This window comes from Platalea leucorodia (genome assembly GCF_965183815.1).
Source record: "Platalea leucorodia genome assembly, chromosome: 1".
NCBI lineage: Eukaryota > Metazoa > Chordata > Aves > Pelecaniformes > Threskiornithidae > Platalea > Platalea leucorodia.
The window spans coordinates 163,903,397-163,914,950 of record NC_138823.1 but is presented as its reverse complement, the minus strand read 5'-3'; positions in this window follow the sequence as shown (position 1 = coordinate 163,914,950).

Here is an 11,554-nt window from a genome sequence, read left to right as displayed (position 1 = left end):
CTCATCTTGACTGCTCCCTGTGGGAGTCAGCAATGCTGCACTGCAGTTCCTTGGATGTAGGGATATCAGCTTAGGGATTCGGTTTGAGTGCCATCACACGGCATGTACAGGACAACCAAGTGGCCAGTCAGCATGGGTTTATGAAAGGCAGGTCCTGCTTGACTAGCCTAATCTCCTTCTAGGACAAGGTGACCCGCTTAGTGGATGAGGGGAAGGCCGTGGATGTTGTCTACCTGGGCTTTAGTAAGGCCTTAGACACTGGTTCCCACAGCATTCTCCTGGAGAAGCTGGCTGCTCATGGCTTGGACGGGCATACACTTCACTGGGGAAAAAAACTGGCTGGATGGCTGAGACCAAAGAGTTGTGGTGAATGGAGCTAAATACAGTTGGCGGCCGGTCACAAGTGGTGTTCCCCAGGGCTCAGTACTGGGGCCAGTTCTGTTTAATAGCTTTATCAACAATCTGGACAAGGGGATCAAGTGCACCCTCAGTAAGTTTGCAGACAACACCACGTTGGGCAGGAGTGTTGATCTGCTGGAGGGTAGGAAGGATCTACAGAGGGACCTGGACAGGCTGGATTGTTGGGCCGGGGACAACTCTAGGAGATTCAACAAGGTTAAGTGTTGGGTTCTTCACTTGGGTCACAACAACCCCATGCAACGCTGCAGGCTGGGGGAGGAGTGGCTGGAGAGCTGCCTGGCAGAAAAGGACCTGGGGGTGTTGGTCGACAGCCGCCTGAACATGAGCCAGCAGTGTGCTCAGGTGGCCAAGAGGGCCAATGGCATCATGGCTTGTATCAAGAATAGTGTGGTCAGCAGGACCAGGGAGGTGACAGTGCCCCTGTACTCAGCATTGATGAGGCCGCACCTCGAGTGTTGTGTTCAGTTTTGGGCCCCTCACTCCAAGAAGGACATCGAGGTGCTGGAGTGTGTCCAGAGAAGGGCAACGAAGCTGGGGAAGGGTCTGGAGCACAAGGCTTATGAGGAGCGGCTGAGGGAGCTGGGGTTGTTTAGTTTGGAGAAGAGGAGGCTGAGGGGAGACCTTATTGCTCTCTACAACTGCCTGAAAGGAGGCTGTAGCGAGGTGGGGGTCGGTCTCTTCTCCCCAGTAACAAGCGATAGGACAAGAGTAAACAGCCTCAAGTTGCACCAGGGGAGATTTAGGTTGGATATTAGGAAAAACGTCTTCACCAAAAGGGCTGTCAGGCCCTGGCACAGGCTGCCCAGGGCAGTGGTTGAGTCCCCATCCCTGGAGGTGTAGATGTGGTGCTTAGGGACATGGTTTAGTGGTGGACTTGGCAGTGCTAGGTTAACGGTTGAACTCAATGATCTTAAAAGTCCTTTCCAACCTAAATGATTCTATGATTCTATGATACCGAGGAATCGCTATGGAGACTTGTATCGGATGGAAAATTCCAGTTTAAATGCATGGTTTCATAGCCTCCTCTCTCATCTTTTGCTTACAAGCAGAGCTCCAACCCCCAGGAAATGCCAGTAAAAATCCCCTGTATCTGACACATTAAGTATCAGTATAAACCATTCCAGTGGAGTACACATGGACACTGCTGGCCACCAGACCACAGTAACACAGTTTTCAATGCTAAAATGGCACAAGGAAAGAACACAATGAAGATTTGCCATTCTTAACAGTCACCTGGCAAACCTGGCAGCAGTCTGTTGGAGGATGAGGAAAAGAGAGAGACAAAAGACCTAGAGCACCTGTACACTGGAGGAACAGAGGATGTGCCTCCAGGGCATAGAGGTCCATATGGCTTAAGGACCAGAATAAGAAAAAGAGAACCTGAATTCATGGTCAGGTGGAGGTCCAATTTCAGGTGAGGGTCACAAGGATGAGCACAGCAAATAGGCAGTGTCCACTGGAAAACTTTTCCCAGTGTGGGGAAAAGCTCAAGGGAGTCCAAGGAGAGACTATGCCAAGGCTTGTCCTCAGAATAAAGTCACTTCTTGCTAGCTCTCTTCGATGCAGCATCCTGCGATGAGCAAGTATGAGAAAGAAGATTTTGGACACCCTTTTAAAGCCTCACATCTGAACAGAAATTCAACTCCTTGAAGCTCACACATCTCTTCAGAAGATCTTCTCCTTTCCTGCTGGAAGGAGGGGCTGGAAGCAAGTCCCTCTTAACCCCTTTTCCAATATGAACGTTACCACTGACTAACAGGGTGATGCCTTGGACGATTTTCTAAGTGTTGCCCGTTTCATAGATAAAGAAGTCTTAGAATCATAGAATCATCAAGGTTGCAGCAGGCTGTTTTGGGGATGGATCATCAGTCAGTTTGGGCTGAGGATTTTGGTGCTGTTTTCCTGGCTGCCCCTTGACTTGCAGAAAGATTTTCTTACAGAGTGTTAAGACAACTTTGCTGTCCCCAACATTGAGCATTTGGGTGCACAAAGATGGATATGTTCATGGCACCATGAAGGAAAGAGGAGTTTGCATGGCATGAGCTCTGAGCTGGCTGGAGGGCAGGAGTAGCACAGCCCTGAATCCATGGTATGCAGTACATAGCTACGACTTCCAGCAGCGCTCATCACCTTGGCTACGTATCACACTGGTGGTAATGTGCTGTGCAATGTGAGAAGGTGATGTGCGCAAGCAAATGGGTCTTGGGTAGAAAATGTGTTTTGATGCTGGGGCTGAATCACTCAGGAAAGTGTGGAGCAGGAGGCTGGGCAGAGAGGAGTTGCGAAGGGATGTAGCCAGCTTCTGACCACCCTGGTCTTTGGTCAGCCTCACCGTTTCCGCAGTGTTAATACCTGCTTCTGCAGACAGCCACCACAAGGCTTTCCTTTCAGTCCATGGAGAGAAACAAAGCACTTTTGGGATTACAGTCCTCTGAGTTCGCCACCCAGAAAATGGCATTTCCTTATGCGGAAAGGTTATTGTAGCTTCATGAGTGTGAAGGTTTCACATAAATCCTTCAAATTTTTGTACACTAGTTCACTTTATTCCCTTTCTCATTTAATGCCATAGAGCTGGAAGATAACAAGCATCTCAGGAGAAACCTTTGGAAAAGAAATAGAGCACATCTATAAATTGTGGACTGATGGCAAAATACATAGTTAAAACACAAACGTGCATCATCTGTGTAGTGCTGTTGGGTTCTACATTTGTTTCTTAAGTTTCTCCACTTGCTAATTAGTTTAGTAGAAAGAAAATATTTCTGATTAGTATAATTACCATAGAGTAGTGCTATTGTGACCTTAAGCTATGAGAAGCCAAAGCTTTAAAAAAGAACTCATAAAACTTTAATGAGTTTCCCAGATGCTAACAAGCAAGCCAGCTTCCATGAAGGCTATCTGTGCTCAGTAGTCTCCAAAGGCTATAAAATGAATCCTCTGACCCTTTTGACACACCTTTCCTCTGCACTCCCAGGCTGCAAGGGGTCATGTCAAAGGCTGAACCAGTTAATTTCACTCTGGATATTGGCATATGTCAAATGAGTGATTCAGTCTTCTGAGGTGGAAAAATGACAAATTATAAAGCTGCTGGCAAGGTCATAAGAAACAGCACCAGCACCCTGCAGGGATGCTTTCCTCAGGGTCCAGCAGTGTTGTGTTGATTATTGGCACGCTGGCTAATGAGCTGCCCCATCCAGGCTGAGCAGGGAATAGCGGTTAACCTGGGTCATCCCAATCCTGGCCAGGCACATCCAGCCTGAAAGCACATTTAGACAGTAGAAATTCTGAATGTCCTTCAGCTGGCTTGCCTGTGATTTAGTAGTTGACTCATTTTGACCTTGAGGATGCTCACTGATTGCTGACTTACAGCTCAGCAGTTCAGCCAGAGGATAACTGATCAGCTGCCGTGTCAACCGGTGGGTCCTGACACATTAACTGATCACCTCCGATGTCTGAAACAGAGATTTCTTCTTCCTAGCACAAGGGTGAGGCAACATCTAAGCCGACTCAGGAGCAGTATGCAACCAAAGTCATGCAGGCCACAGGGTCAGCCCAACTGCTTGTTTGTGAGATCTGGTGATTGCCATGGCTTCATAACTCCCAGGGATCCCTGCAAGTCTCCTTGCCCAGCAACCAGAAGGGGATTGGCATCAGTTTTGTAAATGTGTGCAGGTATTTCAGATAAGTCATCAGCCTTTCTTTAACAAAAGGATTGCATAACCTTTTTGGGGAAAAAAAAACCCAACAAACACAAATCTAGTCATCCTATGCTGTTTTGCCACAATAACGACACTCAAGCGAAAGTTGGAGTTCATTTTGAATATCTAGTGATGGCTTTTATTAGCCTTCAACTTGTTTGCATGTATGTATATGAACACACATGGATTTTTCATCCTTCTGTTTACTTAAGAAGATGTCTTATGGCTAAAGAGTGACTCACAGACCAAGAAACACTCGGCAACCAAATCAAAGGCTGGATTAGGAATAGAATCCCTACACACTCTTCCCACCTCTCCTGTAGATTTATCATGGCACTTCAAGGAAGTTTCTTTCTGTATCTGCTTGTATTAGTTTCTCCCTGCATTTGTCTAGCTTGAGCACTTAGACTGGAAGCCCTTTGGGGTGCAGACTTCTCTCAGTGGCTGTCCATATAGCATCTAGCAATTAACACAATGTGAGCTCTTTTTTCAATGCGCAATATCAAAATACAAAAAAATCCATAATAATCTGAGAGGTGCACAGTTCAATCCATATCTGAAACCCAGCATACAATATTGGGTCAATATTGTCCATCTATGATTTAGCACAGACATCAGAGGTGTGAGTTGTATACATTGTGCTAACAAGCCCCTGTTAGAGGTGGCTGGCTAACAAACACACAGTCATCCAAAAATAATGTACATTTTTCCATGCTATTGACCAAACGTGTATTGGGCTCTAAGCATGCAGATAAGCACCTAATGGGATTTTCAAACATTCCTATATAGGCTGAGTACTTAATTCCCATTGATTTCTGGTGGAGTTTCTGGCAGTGCCCAGCTGCTGAGTGCAACCACTGGTGCTGAGTCCCCCATGCACTGCAGAAAGCTCCATAGCTTCATCGATGCAAAAAAAAAGCTGAGAGCTTTGAAGACACAGATCAAGCTTTTGAATGCAATATCATCACATATCTTGGGAAAAGAGCAAGTGGGAGGAACAGCATTGCTCTATTTCCTGAAGCCATTTTGAATTTCTTTGATGGTGGTGTATATGAAAATATAAAGAGGAAAAATCTCTGTTATTTTTCTCTTGCTCTGTTTAATTTAGGTGAGTGGGCTTTTTTTTTTTTTTTTCTTTCTTCAGATTTTTTTGCAGGCAGAGTTTCCATTTTGCAGGGGTAAGTATGTGCAAGTGTGTGCTGGATTTATATATCCAGCTCCACCACCAAATCAGTTTAGGTCACTGAACCAGAACAACATCACATTTTTCCAATAGATAGCAAATTCATGTCTCTTTTCCAAAAGGGAATTTCACAGGAACTGAAGCTATTTGCAAAACTGGGTTAAATGAGACAATAATTTTGACTGATGGAAAACAGGTTGTTCAAAATGCTGTTACTGATGACTAAGAACTGCATTTCACATTTTAAAAAGTGATCTTTTTTATTGTAAGATTCACCAAATTCTTAAAAAAAATGGATTTTAAAAATAATTCCTATGTCAAATCACAGGAAGCTCTTTATCCGGTGCTTCCTTCTGTTTTTCCCAATTTCTCCAGCATTTGTGGGTCAGCAGAGGAGGCTGAGATTACTTCTGCAAATGTCTACAGACTCTAGTCCTACCAGGAACATCTTGTAAAGATGGGCTTGCAAAAAAGGGAGATTCTAATTGGTTCTTCTTTTCTCCCTTAGGCATCACAGATGAAAGCTGCTTAACACATCTCCCAAACACATCTCCCAGTCAACCTGACCGCCACACACTGCCAGTTGCCAAAAGGACACTTCTCGGTGGCTTTCCTTATACGAGACTGGCAGCCCATGAAGCAAATGTCTCAGTGACCATGGTTCTTATGTTTCCCCTCTGACTTGCCTCCCCAGCATATAACAAAACACAGACTTATTTCAGGCTCTAAAATCTGCATCAGCTTTGGACATACTGACATAAAGATGCTTGCCTGCCTTGTACAGCTTCCTACCTAGGACAGTACCTTTTATTAGACCCATTCATGCCACTGGAAAAGGTATATGACCTTTGGGCACTTGAGTCCCTCTTCTTCACACGTAATAAAGCAAAATGACCATCAAAGGCATGGGAATGTCCAGAGAACTGGAAGGACTGGCTAAATGGATGGTGTCCATTTAGCAGCTGCCCATTCCATTGAACTGCTCTAAACTCCTCTTCCTTCCAAAAGCATCACTTGCAGACCTCACAACCCTAATTCACTTCAGTGCTTTACCCCACAAGTTATCTCCACATGTTTTGGTGGCTGCTTTTGGCGTCAGTTTGACTTGAGGTTGTGGGTGAGTCCTTGGGGGAAACTTGGGTGCGTTTTCTCCCCTGCCTGTGGTGATAATACTGCCGTGAGTTCTGCTAGGACCCTCTGAATTCCGGCCAATTCAGCATCCACTCACTTTATCTTCAATTTCTATTTTTCCAGAAACTTTATGCTTGTCTGTTGATCCTTGCTCAGCATTGTACACTTCATTTCTCACATGCCTAGCTCCAGAACTGAGACAGCTAAGTCTTCCTTTGCCAAGCCTACAGCATCTCTGAGATGCCTCCTCCAGCTGGTCACAGGAATGTGCCCATCACAAGGGCATGAGTACCTATTGGGAGTGCAAAGAATATGAACCCAACTGGATATGATCCCACCAGCAGGATGCTCTTCAGGGATGTGAAGAGACTGAGTGCCAGAGAGAGAGATATGCAGAGAAATAGTGATTGAATTTGTAGAGGTTTCCAAGAAGCAGTCAATTCACAGCTGGAGCAACAAGGACCAACCTACTGGGCAAGATGATTTAGTGAACAACCTGCCCAGAGGAGGGGAGAGATGGTTGATCTGAGGAAAGGCTTGTTGAGATCAGAACAAGGGCTGGATGTAGAAACAGTGTAGATGGTCTGCTGCTATCGGTACATGCTGCAAAGGTTTGAAGGCGTAGGAGTCTGCACGGAAAATAGTCAGTCCTGGGGTTGGAGTAGGAAAGTGATGTTCTTGCACTGGTCCTGCGCTCCATCCAGTGCATGCAGAGTTCATTGCCTGGGAGAAGCAGCACACGACGACGACACAAGCATCCAATGCTGTAACCGTTAAGGTTGCTTGAAGGTTTTGTTTCAGCTTTGCTGATTTGCATTTTCTCATTTTATTAGAGTTACTCACTTTGCACGTTTTACACGGTCACTGATAAAAATCTGTGCCTAGCAATATGTCTCCACATTTGTGCTGTTCTCCAGGCTAACCTTCACCTTGTTAACAACAGCTGGCATGCTCATCCTCCTTCTTTTCTCCCACTTGGTGTACACAGGCTTTCAAAGCATTTTTGCTTTGGTCAGCATTGACAAGTACTGGGAAGTTGCTTGCAAAGCAACAAAGAGAAAAAGTTGCATAAAAATGTTTTATCAAAGTTGCCAAGATCATAAATCTTCTAGGAAGCATGCAGTTCCCTCTCCTGCTGAACTCATGGAGGCAGAGATGTAAAATGAAACCAATCCAATCTGCCACCCCCTCCAACTCACTGGGCGCCTAAGGATAGAAAGGAAAGCCTCAAGCTGCTGCAGACCTAAAACTCATCCTGTGACTCCTTCAATAAATCAGCCCTTCCCACACGTTCTGAAATGATATTAGCTTCCAGCCACAAGACATTTATGATTCATATGGGACAGGCTCCTTACGAAACGATTACAAGCAGTCCCATCTGCAGCATAAAACTGAAAGACTCTGCAGTCAAAGTCAATTAAAAAACAAATACATCAGACCTCCTAGTCCCTGTTTCAGCAAGGAAGGATCACATGCTTTTCCCTATCAATTACTCATCAGCATCATTTTGAATGGTGTTATTTATTAGTTGTTCCTCTCTGAATCAACAACACAAACAATCAAACTGTCACAGCTCAGTTATTTCACCGTTTACAGACAATTTTGTTGCCATGACAGTGTCTGTGTACCCCTCGAGTATGCTATATATATCCCATCTGTGCCCATATTGAAATGAGAATCTTTTGTTTGCCAGGGCCAGATTAACATCGGTATCCAGAACCACATGAAAGACTCACCTTAAACTCGGCAGAGATCATGCTGAATGTGTGTAGCTGTTATCATGCAGAGGGCATTCGCTGCATGGGATTCAAAATGGGCTTTCAAAAGGATGGTGGTTTCCCAAGTGTCTTTTTGCTGTATGACAATGCAGCAGGCTTCCTGGCTCACCTCTGTCCCGACCTAAGGAAATCCGCTGCAGGAGCGGCGTACAGAGCACCCCCGTTCCTGCCCCTCTCCAAGGGCAGTCAAGCTCACACCTCTCCATCAGGATTCAGCTGGCTGACAAGGACACCTCAGTCAAGGTGTCAGTATGCAGGCACACCTGAGGAGCTGGTGTCTTCATCTGGTAGGCAGTGGAGATCTCATCCGTGCAGTGAGCACAGCCCAGGGAGCTGTTTATCCTGTCCACACGCAGGTGTTTGCCTTTGAGTGACCCCAACAGCTCCTACGGGCTGTATGATTCTATGATTCTATTCCCACGGGCTATGAGAGGAGCTTGGAGGCTGGCTCAGACACCTGTGGGTTAAGAAGAGCTATCTCCTGAGCTAAACCTCAGAACTTGGTTGACTGACTTGTCTAAACATACCTGCTAAGTGCCACCCGCGATGGCCTAGGGAGTCTGAGACATCCACATGGGGTGGCAGGGTGAGAAACCAAACTAGGCAGGGCTCCAAAGGTGCTAAACACCAGTAGGTGAATCACTTGTGTGGGGCTCTTCTGTATCACAAGCACCACATTGCATTATCATTTTATATCAAGCCAAAGAAAACTACTTTGTATTTACTTAACCTCTCCTGTACCTCCTGCTCTTCATTTGCAGTTGAAATGCTCTGATTATCCTGCATTAGTCACCCAGTTTTCTTCTTTGTCATTTCCTAAATGAAGACTTTTATTTATTTTGGTTTTTTTTTTATCACAGCATTGGACAGCAGAAGGAACAAGAGAGAGAAAGCCCACGAGGTTATGTCTCTTTCTGCTGTGATGACTGAACTGGCACAGTGCAGCAAGCAGAAACCAGCAGACTTGCAAACCGAGGCAGATGTAGGCTTGGTGCTGTAAGGAGACAAGCTGGCTTGATCTCCGTCTCACAGGCTGGCGGTGTAAGGTGAGGAGACAGCAGCAAAGAGCAGTGATTGCAAGGTAATGAAGGGATGGACAAAGAGGAGATCGCTGTTATGTTTTCTGTAATACAAGCAGGTGTCACACGCTGGGATCTAAGCCCTAAGGATTGCAAGGATAACAGAAAATGGCACTGTCTGGGGTCCACCATCATCAAATTACTTCTCAGGAATGGAAGATAATAGGTGTATTTCTTTAGAGAGATACAGACGGTGGTGAGGACTTGAGTGTGGGATTTTTTTGCTGTTTGCTTTCTGTGCCCTCTGCTTTTCTAGTATGATTAAGCTGGGGGGGGGGGGGGGGGGGAAGAGAGAGAATAAAAGCTATAAAATGGCTATAACTCATAGCCAGCTCCAAGGAAAACGTTCCAAAGTTACAGTGCAATTTTGCATTGTAAAACCGCAGGCTTTGGCTGGAGAGCTGAAGGAAGAAAACTCTCTCAAAAGCAACTCTGAGCCTTTTCTGACAGAGCTTTTGGGCTGGGGTGTGTCATAACCTCTGGGGCCAATGGTCTCATCTCCAGCAGTCCTAGGGCATGGCACCCCTGTGGGTTCCAGCAGCGTGCGGGTGGGACATGGCTCCCATCTGCCCAGCCTGGGAACCCGGCAGAGCGTGCATAAAGCCTCCTTTGGGGAAATCACCAAGGGCATCATGGACATTTCTTCTTGGGTGACCTTTTGTACTAGATCCCACCATTCTCATGTGGGGAAAGGAGTTTGATGTGTCTTGCTGCACAATTTATAATCCCAGATATATCCCCCATGATGTTTCCATTTCCCCTACACATATACATTCCCTGGGGTTCCCATTCCCTGCACTTCACCTGTTCCTAGCCTGAAATCCACTCTCCAATATGCAGGACAGTCTCTGTCCTGCTGCCATTATCCCTCAGGAGCCAGCAAGGAATACTTTATTAGTAGCACCATTACTGTCCCTCATTCACAGTTCAGAGTGAAGAACAAAGTGAACAGCAGGACACTGCCACTGGGAAGCAACAATCTTCCCATCAGACCTCTTGTCCTGTTCATTATCTCCCATTCTCTAAATTAAAATTCCAGACCATGCTGCAAGCACTTTGAATATAATATAATACTTTATTTACTTGCATAGAGGCTGCACACATAATACTATTTACATATGAGATCCGCTGGGTTACCAGTGAATACTTACCATTGTTCCACGTGTTGCAGAAAACAGATTTTGCAGATTTGCTACCTCTCCACCTAACTATGTTTTTGGATACTGCTAGAATCTTCCTTGTGCTCAGGTAATACCTTTCAATGCTTAACCCCATTAGTGAAAAAATAAAATTGCTTATGTCTCAGCTAAGTTACAGAAACCTCTAGTGTAGCAAGCTTTCTCCCTAAATAGACTGGGGGATTCACCTGAATGTAAATGCTTGCAGCCTGGCTGCTGTATTTGAGCCAGTCAGCCCAGACTCTGGTCTGTACAGTCCATGGAGTCCAGGCTGCAGAAGTAAGTGATGAACAGGCTCTGCCTGTGTAGAAAGCTTAAAAGCCATGTTTCATCTGAGCCCAGCGAGCTGCCCTTTATCCATCCCTTCATTATTTTGCAATTATTCTGTTTTGCCACTGCTGCCTCTCCTTACACTGCCAGCCTGTGAGATGATGCTCAAGCCAGCTTGGCTTGCTACAGCACAGATCCCACATCTGTCTCAAGACACTGGCTATGACAATCTCCATCTGACTTCAGTTTTCAGTGAATTTCTCTGCTTCTTTCATGTACAAGAAGGTAAACAAAGCAGGGTTTCACATCATGCCTAACATAGGATTTATCTGCAGTCTTCTCTTATGGATTTATTAGCTAATTCAAACACAGTCTGGATCAAGAGTCATTACGGGCTCATGTTATTCCAGCACAAATTCACCATAAGCAAAGAAAAATTAGACGGTCACATTAATGCTCAGCGGAAAATTGAAAGGGAATTATTCAAGGTTTGATATGAATTAGTAAATGCACGGACAGTGACATTTTAGAGTCAGACACAGGAAATTTAAAAAAAACTCTTCTATCTTTTTCACATATGCGTACTTTATTTGTAGCTCTTCAGAGAAATCAGTGAATTTAACTGACTCTTGTCCATACCATGTTGCTGGAAACTACTTGTCTAATTTCATACTAATTCAGTCAGGAGCCTTCAGCGAGTGCCCAGCTATCAGATGGAAAAGATCCAGGATCCTCATGTCTCAGTACTACAGCTTTTTCCAGATTTTTTTTTCCTTCTCTTCTGATCAGGAATATATCATTATGTATCTATATACAATTG